Genomic DNA, 16926 nt, shown 5'->3' with positions numbered 1-16926 from the left:
GGCAGATCACTTTGTACCTTCCACTAGGCAGCTACAAGTCAGGCACAAAAGGCAGCTGACCTTGGCCTGCACCAGAGTCCCTAAGAGCCTCCAAAACAAACATACCCAGTAGCTGGCTTCGCACCACACCAGAGCACCAAACGGCTCCACAAACACATCCAAAGGGTGGACTTTGCTAGCATGAGGGCCCTCCTAGAACAATTCCTGCTCTATGTGGTCAGCCCCTGCATAATAGCTTGTCTACTCTAGTCACGGCCAGCCATCACAGCCAGTTAGCCCTAGGGTCAATCCTACCCACTGATGGGTCAATAGCAATCAAAGATTAAACATAATAGGAAGAGCACACACAAGACTGGGGATCTAGCAGATCTACCTAATATATATAAAGGAATATAGAGAGTCAGTCAAAATGAAAAGATGAAGAAAAAAGTCCCAAATGAAAGAACAGGACTAAACTAAACTAAACTAAACTAAAATAACAAACTAACAAAAAAACCTAAATGAAATAGAGATAAGCAATTTACCAAATACAGAGTTCAAAATACAGAGTTCAAAATACAGAGTTCAAAATACAGAGTTCAAAATAGAGATAAGCAATTTACCAAATACGGAGTTCAAAACACTAAGTTACAATGAACTTAGGCAAAATAAATAAACTCAGTGAAAGCCTCAACAAAAAGGTAGAAACAGTAAAACAGAACCTGTCAGAAAAGACTACAATAACTGAAATGAAGAATATGTTACATGGAATCAACAGGAGATTAGATGAAGCAGAGAATCAAATTAGTCATCTAGAAAACAAAATAGTATAAAATATCCAATCAGAACAGCAACAAGAATAAAAAATCCAAAAATTAATGAGGATAGTTTGAGGGGCCTCTGGGATAATATCAAGCATAGAAATATCCTCATCACAGAGGTACCAGAAAGAGAAGAGAGAGAGGAGATTTGAAAACCTATCTGAAGAAATAATGACAGAAAACTTTCCTAACCTGGTAAGGAGATAAATATACCAGTCCAGTAACCACAGAGAGTCCCAAACAAGATGAACCCAAAGAGACTCACAACAAGATACATCATAATTAAAATGCCAAAGGTTGAAGGCAAAGAGAGAATCATAAAAGCAAGAGAAAAGCAGTTAGTTACCTATAAGAGAGCTCCAATAAGACTGCCAGCTGAGTTTTCAACAGAAACTTTGCAGGCCAGAAGGGAATGGCAAGAAACATCAAAAAAGATGAAAAGCAAAGACCTACAACAAAGATTACCTCGCAAGGCTATTTAGATACATAGGAGAGAGAAAGAGTTTTCCAGATGAGAAAAAAAAAATAATGCAGTTCATCAGCTCTTAATTATTACAAGAAATATTAAAGGGACATCTTTAAGTAGAAAAATAAAAAATATGAATAAGAAAACATAGAAAAGAAAAAAAATCTAATTGACAAAAACAAACATTTAGTAAAAGCAATGCAAAAAGCTAGTGCAAAGATTAAAAGGCAAAAGTAGGAAGATCATGTGTAATTATAACAATAAATTAAGAGATAAACACAAACACACAAAAGATGTAAAAAATTTGATAAAAATAAACATGGAAGGGTGAGCAAAAGGTGCAGTGGTATTACAACGTGTTTGAATTTAAGCAACCATAAACTTAAAATAGACTTCTGTAAACATGGATTGGTATATAGAAAGCACATGGTAAACAGAAAACTAGAGAAATTCTATAAGAGATATACAAGTAATAAAAAGAAAGGAATTCCAACTTAACATTATAAAAAGTCATCAACATACAGAGAAGAAAGAATACAAAACAGAACAACTACAAAAACAATCTGAACAATTACAAAATGTCAAAACCTACAAATCTACCACTAGTTACATGTAAATAGACTAGATCAGGGGTCCCCAACCCCTGGGTGGAGGACTGGCACCAGTCTGCAGCCTGTTAGGAACTGGGCCACACAGCAGGAAGTGATCTGTGATATTTGTAGTCTCTCCCCAGTGCTAGCATCATTGCCTCAGTTCCACCTCAAATTATCAGGCATTAAATTTTATAGGAGTCTATAGCCATGCCACTCTGAACATGCCCAATCTCATCTGATCTTGGAAGCTAAGCAGAGTTGGGCCTGGTTAGTACTTGAATGGGAGACCACTTAGGAATACCAGGCATTAAAAAAAAAAAAAAAAGTTCTCGTAGGAGTACCTGTCCCTGGTGCCAGAAATGTTGGGGACCTCCGGACTAGATGCTTCAATCAAAATATATAGCACAGCTGAAGAAATAAAAAAAAAAAAAAAAAAAAAAACAAGGTCTGTCATATGCTGCCTAAAAGGGACGTATTTCAGATAAAAAGACACACAGAATGAGAGAGATGGAAAAGCACATTTCATGTAAACAAAAACTGAAAAAGAAAAGCTAAGGAAGCAATGGTTATATTAGATGAAATAGATCTTTAAACAAGGGCTGTACTGAAACAAAGAAGAGTATTTCATAATGAAAAAGGCATCAATTCGACCAAGAAGATATAACTCTCATAAACGTTTGCATTCCAAAATTAGGAATACCTACATACATAAAGCAAAAATGGACCAAGATAAAGGGATGACAGTAATACAGTCATATTAGGGGACTTTAACTCTCCATTGACATCAATGGATAGATTATCCAGAAAGAAAATCAACAAGAGAGCAGTCCTTTAATTACAATTTAGACCAGAGGGACTTGATTGATATTAGTGGACATTTCACTCAGAAGAAACAGAGTATACATTCTTTTCAAGTGCACATGAAACATTTTCCAAGATAGACCACATATTAGGAAAACAAAAAAACGAAAAAAAAAAAAAAACCAAGTCTCAATAAATTTAAGACTGAAATCATCTTAAGCATTTTATTACATGAAGTGGCTAAATAACATGTTTACTAAACAATGAAGAGATTAACAATGAAATCAAGGACAAAATCTGAAGATGCCTTGAGACAAATGAAAATTAAAGCACAATGACTCAAAATCTATGGGAGATAGCCAAAATAGTTCTAAGAGGAAAATTTTCAACAATACAGGTCAACATCGAGCAAAAAAATCTCAATCTAGCTCTACACCTAAAGGACCTAAGAAAAAGAACAACAGAAGAAAGAACAAAGAACAAACAAAGCCCAAAGTGAGTGAAAGGAAGGAAATAATAAAAATCAGATTGGAAATAAACAAAATAAAGTCTAATACAAAAAAATAAAACCAAAAGCTAGTTATTTGAAAAGATATAAAAATTGATGAATCTTTAGCCAGACTCATCAAGAAAAAGAGAAAAGCCCCAAATAAAATCAAAAGTGAAAGGAACAACAGCTGACGCATAGAAATACAAAGGATTAGTAGGCGACACTATCAACAATTAATTATATGCCAACAGATTGGCCAATCTGGAAGAAATGGATAAAGTCCAAGAAACATATAATCTTCTAAGGCTGAATCAAGAAAAAGAAGAAATGTAAGCAGACAGATAACTACTAACAAAATTGAATCAGTAATCAATAAACTCTCAATAAACAATCCCTGGACCACATGACTTTACAGGTGAAGATTTAATACCTATCCCTCTCAAACTAATCTAAAAAAATTGAAACCATAAAAGGTTCCTAAACTCATTTTATGAGGTCAGCATTACCCTGATACCGAAACCAGAAAAAGACATTATAAAAGAAGAAACTTATAGGCCAATATCTCAGATTAACTTAGATGCGAATATCCTCAAGAAAAATATTAGCATTCCAAATTCAGCAATACATTAAAAAGATCATACATCATAATCAAGTGGGATTTGTATCTGGTGTGAAAGGTTAGGTCAAAATCTGGAAATTAACATGATACACCATATAAACAAAGTGAAGGATAAAAATCATATGATCATATCAATAGATACAGTAAAAGCATTTGACAAAATTCAGCATCTATTTATGATAAAAACTCTTAGCAAAGTGGGAACAGAGGAAACATACCTCAACACAATAAAAGCCATATATTTAAAGGCCCACAGTTAACTTCATACTCAACTTTAAAAAGCTGAAAGCTTTTCCTTTGAGATTGGAACAAGACAAGGATGTCCACTTTCACCACTTTTATTCAAAATAGTATTAGAAGTCCCAGCCATAGCAGTAAGATAAGGAAGTAAAAGCCATATGAAATGGAAAGGTAGAAATAAAACTATCGTTATTTGTAGATGATATAACATTTTATATGAAGAACCCTAAAGAATCCACCAAAAAACTATTAGAATAAATTAATTCAGTTAAGTAGTAGGATACAAAATTATTATTCAGAAATCCATTGCATTTTTATATACCAATAAGAAATATTCAGAAAACAAACAAAAAAGAAAAGATGTGTAGAAATAAATTTAATAAAGGAAGTAAAACACCTATAACTTAGCAAACTGTAAGACATTGAAAAAGGAAATAGAAGATACAAATAAAAGGAAGACTATACTATGCTCATGGATAGGAATAACTAAACATTGTTAAAATGTCCACACTACCCAAAGCAATCAGATTCAATGCAATTCCTATTCAAATACAACTGGCATTTTTCACACAACTGGAACAAATGATCCTAAAATTTATATGGAAATAGCCATGGCAATCTTGAGAAAGAAGAACAAAAAGGTATCATGCTATGGAAGCAAACTGTACTACAGGGCTATAGTAATCAAAACAGCATGGTACTGAAACAGCATAGAAACAGACACATAAATCAATGGAATGGAATAAAGAGCCAGGATATAAACCTATGCCAATAGGGTAAATTAATCTATGAAAAGAAGTCAAGACTATACAATGGGGTAAAAACAGTCACTTTAATAACTGATGTGGGGGAAAATAGGAAGGTATATGCAAAAGAATGAAACTGGACCACTATCTTATACCACATACAAGAATAAACTCAAATTGATTAAAGATTTAAATTTAAGACTTGAAATCATAAAACTTCTAGGATAAAACATAGGCAATAAACTCTTTGACTTTGCTCTAAGTAATATATATATATATATATATGTATATATACGTATATATACACACACACACACACACATATATATAATTATATATATATAATTACTTAGATTACTTTGCTCTAAGTAATATATATATATAATTACATATATATATATATATATAATTACTTAGATGTATCTTCTTGAGCAAAGGAAACAAAAGAAAAATGAACCAATGGGACTACATTAAACTAAAGAGTTTTTGCACAGCTAAGGGAACCATCAATGAAACTAAAAGACAACCTACTGAAAGCAAAATGATATTCACCAACGATATATCAACAAAAGGTTAATATGCAAAATATTAAAGAAACTCATACAACTTAACATCAAAAAAGACAATTCGATTTAAAAATGGGCGGAGGACCTGAATAGACATTTATCCCAAGAGGACATGCTGATGGCCCAATAGACATATGAAAATATGTTCAACATCAGTAATCTTCAGGGAAATGCAAATTAAAACTACAATGAGATATCTCATCACACTGGTCAAAAATGGCTATCATCAATAAATTAACAAACAAGTATTGGCAAAGATATGGAGAAAAGGGAATCCTTATGCACCGTAGGTAGACTTGTAAACTACTGCAACTACTATAGAAAACAGTATAAAGTTTTCCCCAAAATTAAAAACAGAACTGCAATATGACTCAGGAATTCCACTTCTGGGTATTTATCCAAAGAAATCCAAAATACTAATTCAAAAAGATATGTGCAGCATTATTTATCATTTCCAAGATATGGAAACAACCTAAGTGTCCACTGATAGTTAAAGATGTGGTACATATATACACTGGAATGTTATTCAGCCATAAAAAAAAAAAAAATCTTGCCATTTGTGACATCATGGATGGACCTGGAGGGTGTTTTGCTAAGTGAAATAAGTCAGAGACAAATACCATATGATTTCACTTATTTGTGGAATCTAAAGAACAAATGAACATAACAAACAAACTCATAGGTACAGAGAACAAACTGATGGTTGCCAGATGGAGGGTGGTTGGGAGGCTGGATGAAAAAGGTGAAGACATTAATTTGTATTCATTGCCAGTTATAAAAACAGTCATGAGAATATAAACTACAGCATGGTAAGTAATATAGTTGATGTCATAATAACCGTATCATGTCAGAAGGGTACCAAATTTATTGGGATGATCACTTTGTAAATTATATAAATGTCTCATCGCTATGTTGTAAATCTGAAATTAATTTTGTATGTCAATGGTAATTAAAAACTAAAATATAAAAAGATTCGAAGTGGCTTAGATAAGAAAGGCTATTATCTCCTAAGATAAGATGTCAAAGGGTAAGTGATTTTAGGGCTGGTTAATTGAGCAGTTCAAAAATAACACCAGGTTTCTTATATTTTCTGCTTTGCTGGTGTTATGGGCTGAATTGTGTCTCCCAAAATGTATATATTGAAGCATGAACCCCCAGTCTCTTAGAATGTGACTGTTTTTGGAGGTAAGTTAAAATGAGGCCACTGAGTAGGCTCTAATCTAATCTTACTGGAGTCCTTATGAGAGAAACTTTGAACACACAGGGAGACACCAAGGGTGTATACACACAGAGAAAAGAGTATATAAGAACACTGCTGGAAGAAGGACATCTGCAAGCCAAGGAGAGGGAAATCAAAAGAAACCAATCCTGCGGACACCTTGATCTTGAATTTCTAGCCTCCAGAATTCTGATTGTGAGAAAATAAATTTCTGTTGTTTAAAAAAAAAAAAAAAAAAGCCAATCCTGCCATTTGCAACATGGACAAACCTGGTAGATGTTAAATGAGATAAGCCAGACACAGAAAGACAGATACTCAATGATCTCACCTGTATGTGGAATATAAAAAAGTCAAACTCATAGAATCAGAAAGTAGGAACAGAAATTGCCAGGGGATGGGGGTAGAGGTAAAGAGAATGGGGAGATGTTGAACGAAAGTATGAAATTTCAGTAATAAATGAATAAGTTCTGAGGAATCCAATGTACAGTATGATGATTATAGTTAATAATACTGTACTGTATATTTGAAATTCGTTGAGAGTAGTTCTTAAATGTTTTCACCACACACACACAAATGCTATGTGAGGTGACGGATTTGTTAATTTTATTATAGAAATCATTTTACAATGTATATACATATTAATTAATTACTTTGTACACCTTAAAAATCATGTCATATAACCTTAATGTACACAATCTTTGTCAATTTTACCTCAATAAGGCTGGAGGAGGGGTGGGGAACTAAGCATGAAAAGCAAATAATAAAAGTAAAATGAATTAAAAAAAAAAAGAACTATGGGAACCTCTTTGTAAAATCTATAGTTAGAACCTAGTCAAATGTACATTAGTTAAGTCGCCAATGGGGAGAAGAACAAGAGAAAATCAACGATGGCTAAGAATATTCCAAAAATGAGAAAATTCAAAAAGCCATAGATTGAAGAACTGCTGTGATGAAAATGAATCCTTCAGCACATCATGGTAGAACTGCCGAAAATCAAAACAAAGAAAAAGCTCAAAGGCATTTTCGGTAAAGCAAAATACAGATAATTTATCAGCAAGAAACTCACAGTTAAGGGAATACTAAGGGGTATTAATCAGGCAGAAGAAGAGCAATAAAAGATAAACCAAAATGGTACAGGTAAGTGAGAAAATCTAAAGAAATATTGGCTGTTTAAAGCAAGGTCTTTCTTGTATTATTTAAAATAAAAGTCCATTGAAGAACCCAAGAAAAAAGTGATACTTCCACTCTGAATACAGAAAACTGCAAGAAAATCTTATTCTCAAACTAAAAATGAGCAATAGCTATATAAAATACAAAGACACGCTTTTTTTGAAATGGTCAAATAGCTGAAGTTGCAAGTCATTTAAGGAAACTGAATGCTGAGGAGTGACAAGCTCTTCCAAAAAGAGACATAGAACTGTTACATTTTTAGTAGGGCACAGAGAAGAATAACAAAAAATTAACAATATTCTAAAGGCAAAATGTAGGGTAGGCCTGAATACCAGTTTACATAAGAGGGGAGCCCTAGACACAAAGAAGGTGTGCATTTAATTGCTAACTCTTTTACACTCATTTTCACTATTTTTAATAGAAAGACTGAGGGTAGAGAAGATGACTAAAGAGTTTCCTTAGTGCTGCACATGTGCGACATGTGATGATAAAATCTCACCGGAGATGGGAAAGAATACTGGCTGCTTCTCTAACCCTCCCGAAGGGGCAGTAGCCGATTATTTGGCATATAGGTCTGCCCAGATATAGAGTCAAACCTATCTCTGCATCTAGGGAATAGTTGGAAAAAACTTTCATCATGCTCCAGAAGTCAAGGCAAACATCCACTGATTCAGGAGAAGTGCAAAGGCAAAATCTTCTGCCCTTGTGGGAGAGGCAGGAAAAACAGGCCCCGAAAGCCTCAGCAATACTAAACAGTGTTCTGTAATCATGAGCAAAAGTGAGATAACTTCCTTCTAGTCAAGGCTCACATCGGACATAAAGCAGAGTTTGCCATGGTGGAGCAGAGACAGGAACACTGAGAGGCCCATCCCTGAGGTGTAGGCACACATGTTATCTAAAGACTGATGCTGGACCAGAAGCCAGGAACTCCCACGCCAAACATGAGCATAGCAAAATCATGTTCATAGCAATAGCTTCTACCAATCTATCACTAGGGAAAAGACCAGAGAGAAGCCACTCTGTGATTCAAGACTGCAGGAATAAAGTGAAACATGAGGAAAAATGGAAGACAACATTAATAAAAATTCTCCAGAACCCCAGGATTCACAATTACCTGTCATTGACGGATGAATGGATAAAGAAGCCCTGGTGTATATATACGATGGAATGTTATTTGGCCATAAAAATTAAGAAAATCCTACTATTTGCATAACATGGATGAACATAAAGATATTATTCTTAAATAAGTCAGACAGGAAAAGACAAATACTATATGATCTTTCTTACGTGTAGAATCTAAAACAAAACAACAACAAAAAAAACAAACATAGAGAGATCAGACTTGTGGTTACCAGAGGCAGAGGCTTAGGGAATTGGAAGAATGAATAGCCACAAACTTCCAGTTAAAAAATCAATAAATACTAAGATATAATGTACAGCATTATGACTATAGCTAACACCATTATATGATAGTTAGTTGTTAGGAGAGTAAATTCTGAGTTCTCATCACAAGGAAGAAATGTTTTCTACTTTTCTTTTTATTGTATCTATGTGAAAAGATAGATTTTTGCCAAACCTATTTTGGTAATCATTTCACTACACACACACACACACACACACGCACGCACACACACATATGTGTATATATATATATATGTATATATCAAACTATCATACTGTATGTTTCAAACTTATACAGTGACATATGTTAATTATATCTTAATAAACCCAAGAAAAAGAATATGTCAAAAATTGGTAATTTGAAAGGTTAATAATATTGATGGCAAACACTAACAAGAAAAACAAAAATAAATTACCATTATTGATAAAATATTAGATAAAGCACTGGGTTCTATAGACATTAAAATGATAATGAGATCATGAATAACTTTATGCTAATAAATTTGACAATTTAGATAAAATAGATAAATAAATGACATAGAAAACAATGATTCTTCAAAATAGAATCAAATCTAGTTAAAAATGCATTACTAAAAAAATTGAATTATTAATCAAAAACTTTCCTCAAAAAAAAAAATTACAGATTCAATTGGTTTTACAGGTAAATTCAATTAAATATTTAAGGAAGAAATACATCAATCTTTTATAACTTTTTTTAAAATTATAAAAGAGGAAGAAGTACCTTCTACTTTGTTTTGGAGGAGCCTTACCCTGATCTCAAAACCAAAGATATAAAAAATAAAATTATAAAATTAATATTTACTATGAACATAGTAACAATGATTTTTAAACTATTAAAAAATTAAATCCAGTGATAAATAGGATAATGTGGCATGACCAACTGTGTTTAATTTCAGGAATATAAGGTTGTTTCAACATTTGGAAATCAATAAATAGGATTTTCCATATTAACAGAATAAAGGAAAAATTGATCATCTTGATAAATGCAGAAGAAATATTTGATAAATTTTATAACTCATTAATATTGTGACTAATAATCTTAGCAAACTAGGAAAAAAGATAAGATTCTCAATTAATAAAACCTCAACAATCCTACAACCAATGTTATATGAAGTGATGTAAGACTAAACACTTCCCCCTGTATTAGTTGGCTAGGGCTGTTATAATAAAGTACCACAGTAAACAAATATTCATTGAGTTTCTACCATACGCCAAGACATCCCTAGATGCTAGTAGATACAGAAGTGGAAAAGAAGAGACAAAAACCTGTTTTCATGGAGCATATATCTCACTGTAAATAAATAAGTGAAAAGCAGTTTCTCAAATAATATTTTGTTCAATGTCATTTTATAACATCGATGACATGCTTTAGGAACTTTACTCTGTTTATGTCAATTAACCTGTGGGAAAATTGGTTATATATCGTTTTGCTTAAAGTTGCATAACTTATCAACATTAAGTGAGGACTTACCATTTAATTTTTAGTAAGTAAAATAGAGATAAACACATGGAGAAAATAAAGGATGAAATATCGAGTGAGATATTGTTTTAAATGGTGTAGTCAGAGAAGATCTCATTTACAATGACAAATTTGAGCAAAGTCTTCAAGGTGGTGTGGTAACAAGCCAAGTGGGAACCTGAGGGAAAGCCTTAGTGGGAACATAAAATTTAAAGGCACAGAATAGCTGGGATATGTGATTAATGGGATGGAAATCAGGGTGGCCAGAGCAAAGGTGGGAGAAGGGATATTTCTTTAAATTGATAGGGATAATGCTAAGAGTGTTTGTAAGAAGAGGAACTTGAAATAGTGAATAGAGATGATTGTCTAAAGAAATTACTTCTTATGCATGCATGTATATCCTGAAAAATAGCCTGAAATGTGTTTAGATATTATTGATAAAACCTCTTTTCACTATATTCTTTCTATAGAGTGGACTGTTCCTATAATTGATATGATACATGTTATATAAACCATAGAGCAAAATACTCCAGAAAATATTAAAAGAATCTATTAATTTTTGTTAAGGTAATTAGCAAAACAAGCTCATATTGTAGTTACTGTTAAGCTTGCAGAGGTTCAAATAAATTGGTAAGGCAAAGAAAAGAGTGTGCATTAAAAAGGGATATTAGGGCAGAGAAAAGAGTGTTACAAATTTTAATGATTTGATCAAACACATTGGGGTAAATATAGACCATATAGAGCTGGAATTGGATAGGAAGCATTATCAGCTGATGTGTGGTATGAACTAGCCCTAAGGACTCCTGAGAATTTGGCCCCTAGTCGAGTATTCCTTGCCACACTAACCCAATGAATCTATACTGGATCCACTTACATGAGACTCTGGGTAAATTTACTTTGTAACTAACTGGAGATTTGTAACACGCTGTTGAGATTCATTATTGAGTAACTTTAAGTTATGGGTAACCTAAAATTAATGAGACAAACGTGAAGGTTTCCTGGGTCTGATGGCTTACTTTAATTAAGACAGTCTAAACCCACAGAACCTTATTTCTGATATGCAGGGTAGGGATGCTGAGTAATGTGTTTGAGAGTCACCAGCCCTCCAGAACCTGACTATGCATCCTGTTACCTGCCTCATTTCCTTTAGAATAAACTTGGTGGTAGCCAATTGTATCTTGTATATTTGATTTTCAACTTAAAAACAAAGCCACTGATTCTGGACAAACAGATTAGGACTTGCAGTAAGATTGAAGAATTATTTACTTATTGATCATGTATTCCTGTCTACCATAGAAACTCATTAGAAAACTTTACTAAAAAATTATTTAAAAATCATTCACATCAATATTAACCACTCTAATGGATCTAGGAACCACCCATACAAAACGTGTGTAAGTTTGATAGAGAAAAAATTTTAATGAACTGAAGATAAATGTTTTTAATAAATTGAGAGATTTGCTATGTTCGTGAGTATTTATTTAAACCCAATTTAAACACTGAGCTCCATATTGATTTTAAAAATGTACCCTAATTTTTTTTGTAGAGGAATGTTGCAAATACCTAAGTTAATTTTGTTGAAGAAAAAGAAAATTAGAAGATTCTTTCTAACATATGTAAATGCATTTTAAAGGGCCATAATGTTTTAAAAATACTATTAGACCAGGAAAAGATAAATATAATAAAGCAAGATAGAAATGCACATATCTATTTTATATCCATTTATAAATTTTACAGTTTATAATTATAACTTTATAAATGTTCTAAATTATGAAGTAGTTAGATAATGGTGAACAAGAGGACTGTTGAATAGTATTGGGGAAATTTGGCTCAATATATGAAATAAAGCAAGACATATCACTTCAAATTGTTCTTTTCCCTACTCAGATAAATTAGAAAAAAAATATAGCTCACCTACACATTTTGTTTATCCTAAATGGTTTTACATTAAATTTAAATATTTAAAAATAATGTAACTTCAGAGTTATAAGCATTTCTGGCATTCATATAACTTTTTCTAAATGTATCCATTAGTATATAATATTGTTTAACATCCATTTTTGCGCAACTAGAAAAAACACAAAGCTTTTCTTTACTAACAATATTTTTTGGAGAATTACAATTATTTGAACTCCTAAGTTCTATGTTAAGTGATCTGATAATAAAAAAATATTTCTAATAATCTATCAGCTACCAACTTGATTTGATCATCTTTTGAATATCTTGAAAGCAATTGGAAACCATTTCACATACAAGTGACTTAAAAGGTATTCATTAAGGTCATTTACTTTCATGGCTTCTAAGACATCAATTAAATTAGGGTTGTTCACATTCTTTTTTTTATTAATAATGCTATATATGTGACTATATATTCTTGACTGGATAGATGATAAATGATGGGTCCTCATTTTTTATAGTAGTTACCATCTATAAAGTTACTGCAGAAACTAAATTAGCAAATACCGAACCAGTGGGAAGACAAGTAGGTAGATAGATTGAATGACGAAATGAGGAAAATAATTGAATATTGGCAGAAGTACTATACTATGTATGTTCCTTCACTCTCCTTCTTAGTTACTCTCACATTTATTATCTGAGATGTTTTATTATTTTTCATTTTTTAAGTCTTCTTAAATTAAAAAAATTTCTAGTACAATTGACATTATATTAGTTTCAAGAGTGCAGCATAGTGGTTAGACATATATATGTGTATATATAATTTATGAAGTTTAGTATCCACCTGGCACTATACATAATTATTACATTATTGCCTATATTCCCTATGCTGTACTTTACATCCCATGACTATTTTGTAACTACCAATTTTACTTAATTCCTTCATGTTTTTCACTCACCTTTCCAACCCCCTTCCCATCTGGCAACTATCAGCTTGTTCTCTATAACTATGAGTCTGTTTTTGTTTGCTCATTTATTTTGTTCTTTAGATTCCACATATAAGTGACCATATGGTATTTTGTCTTTCTCTGACTTATTTCATTTAGCATAATACCCTCTAGGTCCATTCATGTTGTCTCAAATAGTAAGAGTTTATTTTTTTTAATGGCTAATATCCCATTGTATATATGTATTAGATTTTCTTTATCCAATCATTTATTGATGAGCACTTAGGTTACTTCCATAACTTGGCTATTATAAATAGCACTGCAGTGAACATAGGGTTGCATATATCTTTTTGATTTAGTGTTTTGGGTTTCTTCAGATGAATACCCTGAAGTGAAATTGCTGGGTCATAAGGTAGTTCTATTTTTAATTTTTTGAGGAATCTCTAAACTGTTTTCCAGAATGGCTGCACCAATTTGCAATCACACCAATACATGAGGGTTCTCTTTTCTTCACATCCTTGCCAACGCTGTGTTTTTATTGATGATGGCCATTCTGCAGGAGTGAGGTGATAGCTTATATGGTTTTAATTTGCAGGTCTCTGGTAATTAGTGATATTGAGCATATTTTCATATGTCTGTTGATATTGAGCATATTTTCATATGTCTGTTGGCCATCTGTATGTCCTGATTGGAGAAATATCTATTCAGGTCCTTTGCCCATTTTTTAATTGTATTGTTTTTTCGATAGCGAGTTATGAGTTGTTTGTGTATTTGGATGTTAGCTCCTTATCAAATATATGACTTGCAATTATTTTCTTTCAGTTTGTGAGTGTGGAAAATTTGGAAAATGAATGTTCTAAGACAAATGCTAATGATAAGTAAGATATGTTAATTGACATAGTTTACAAATTGTATTTTGTATCAATGTACAGTTCATAAATGATAATTCATGCCAAATAACCTCATACCTGTGAAATGCATTATAACAATGTACAGCTGAAAAACCAAGGTTCAGATAGATTTGGTTTATTATCAAAGGTCATTGGCAAGTAGGTAGGAGAGCTATAGACCACAGCTAATTCCATTTTACAAAAGTTCAAGTTTTATTTATATTTATCATTACAGTTTAATTTAACATAACACTACTAGTAAAATCATATAAGACTACATATTGTTTAGGGTGTTTTATAGACAGTGTTCTCTGATTTAATAATTACATTAAATTCACATATTGGCCACTTATGGTTAGAAGCATTATTATCCATTCCCATTTCACATCAGAGAAAACTGACACTTAAAAAATTTAAGTAATTTACTCATTTGCATAACCATCAAGTGATGGAACTTTAGTCATATTCAGTCTTATTAATCTTCAAACTTAAGAAATTTAACCTGTACTTTCCACAAAAATATATGAAGACTGAGTCCACATCATTTCCAAATACACAGTACATCCACTGTCACTAAACTTTATTACGTTTTTATACTCAGACAGTTTCATAAATCCTTAGGTTATCTACATATAAGCATATGCAGGTTTTAAATAGACAAAACGATTTCATTCTTTTATATTTTAGTTTTCAATGAGAATATTAATGTAAATATTTTGCTAATCCTATATTAGACCTCTATGGAAATAGAACCAGCCAAAATATTTGTGAAGTGCAAAATTGAAATAATTCAAAAGATAATATACTCAAATCTTTGAATTTACAGCATTTAAGATATGTATAAAATGACTGAAATAAAGTGTGATCACACCTTTTCTAATTACGATTATGTCAAGTATCTCTTATTTACCAGCTTTAACAAATCCGTTTCACTGATTATTTTCACCTATTTCATTTACTAGTAAACTAAAATAAAACAAATAATCATGGAAAATTTTATGATACTGAAAGTAGATTAAGCAAAGCTAAAAAAATCTATTAAGATTTTGATTTATGACTTTTAAATATTCTCATTTAACTCTGATACCTAGTTAAAAATTATGAAAATATGATAGCGCACACTTCATTCATTTTATTTTCCCAACAAAACAACCAAAGTTAAAAATAGCTCAGGTGCCAAAAATTTACTCACCTTTTTTTTTTATTTTATTTTTTAAGCCCACAGCAACTGGTATTCGCAGGTGGTTTCCCATCCAAGTACTGACCAGGACTGGCCCTGCTTAGCTTTCAAGATCAGACAAGATATGCGTGTTCAGGGTGGTATGGCTGTAGACTAGACTATCTTGCTATTTTTTTTATATTTTACAGATGTTAAAAAGATATAGCAAAATAAACTACAGAAGACACCTGCAAAGCAATGAGTATAAGTTTGGAGTATAACATTGCCATGATTATAACAAGGGACATTTTGTAATTACACAGTGATTAACAACTGTATTTATATTTTCTTGTCTGGTTGCCATAACAGTCTTTTTTGAAGTTGCATTAATATGAGTATTAAAAAAGAATCCCAATGACTCTTGAATATCCAACATATTTTACTTGAAGATTATGCAAATCAGTTCTTAAAGTCTCATTAAATGATAATATTTAAGCTGAACACTAAAAATTTCCTGTGAAAATTTATATCAGTGAAGCATAGAGTTAGTAGGCAGCACCTTCGAGGTTTACTGTGCACACCACTATGCTACATAAATATTCTATTTGTATCTCATTTTTTATATATTAAATATCTAGGACATTTTCTCTTCCCTTATTATGATATATGCATATATATTTTAGTATGTGTGACAGAACATTTCCATGCAAATTTGATGTCTATTTTGAGAGAAATTATAAAATTTTCAGTGTAGAATCTGAATTCTCTACATAGTGAAGTATATTAGAACTGAGTGTAAATGTGAGAGCTTCTCTTAATGTCAAAAAAGTCAGGATTTGGGAAAAGTTAGAGAAATAATTAAGAAGATCCTTGTAAATCTAGTGCACTTTGTTTTGCCTTCTTCACTTATGTGAAACAAACAAAAAATGCTGCTAATAAAATATTTAGATTTAATGGTGGTCCCACAGTGTCTTGATCTATTACATCCTTAGAGTGACTAGCTTTGTCAAATTTTGTTACAAATTGGAGAGCCATTTAATAGATGTAGTAACAAATTTAAAATACATTTTAGAAAATTTAAGAATCCAAGAAATCAATAAATCAAACTAATATTAAGAAATGTCAAAATTAAACTTATGTAAGATTGTTTGGATGGCTTCATGCTTCTAAATAAGACAGATAATTTTCTTTGATACAGGAAAGAAATCAAATTTCACCAAGTGATGCACGAATTATAATTTATGAAGGAATCAGTACTCCTCAAAAGACAAATAAAGCTGAGAAAGAATTTAAGTGATCAAAACAAAAATCCACTCACACTTGATGCTTGCAGTATTTGTTTTCCATTCATATCTATTTACAGAGAATTGACTTGCTTCATAAATATAAAATTATGTTCAGGCAAAAAATATCTACATATACATAAACAAATATCCTTGGAAA

At 31.8% G+C, this 16926-nt stretch overlaps 2 pseudogenes; one reads left to right on the top strand and one right to left on the bottom strand.

Moving 5' to 3' along the window:
* Window positions 1-16926, bottom strand: part of LOC118609300 — a 107125-nt pseudogene that overhangs the window by 54050 nt on the left and 36149 nt on the right.
* LOC118609620 lies at window positions 2057-2175 on the top strand (annotated as a pseudogene).

Source organism: Rousettus aegyptiacus, unplaced genomic scaffold (assembly GCF_014176215.1).
Source record: "Rousettus aegyptiacus isolate mRouAeg1 unplaced genomic scaffold, mRouAeg1.p scaffold_m13_p_11, whole genome shotgun sequence".
NCBI lineage: Eukaryota > Metazoa > Chordata > Mammalia > Chiroptera > Pteropodidae > Rousettus > Rousettus aegyptiacus.
Note: the sequence above shows the minus strand (reverse complement) of the source record. Positions and strands in the feature narration are given on the sequence as shown.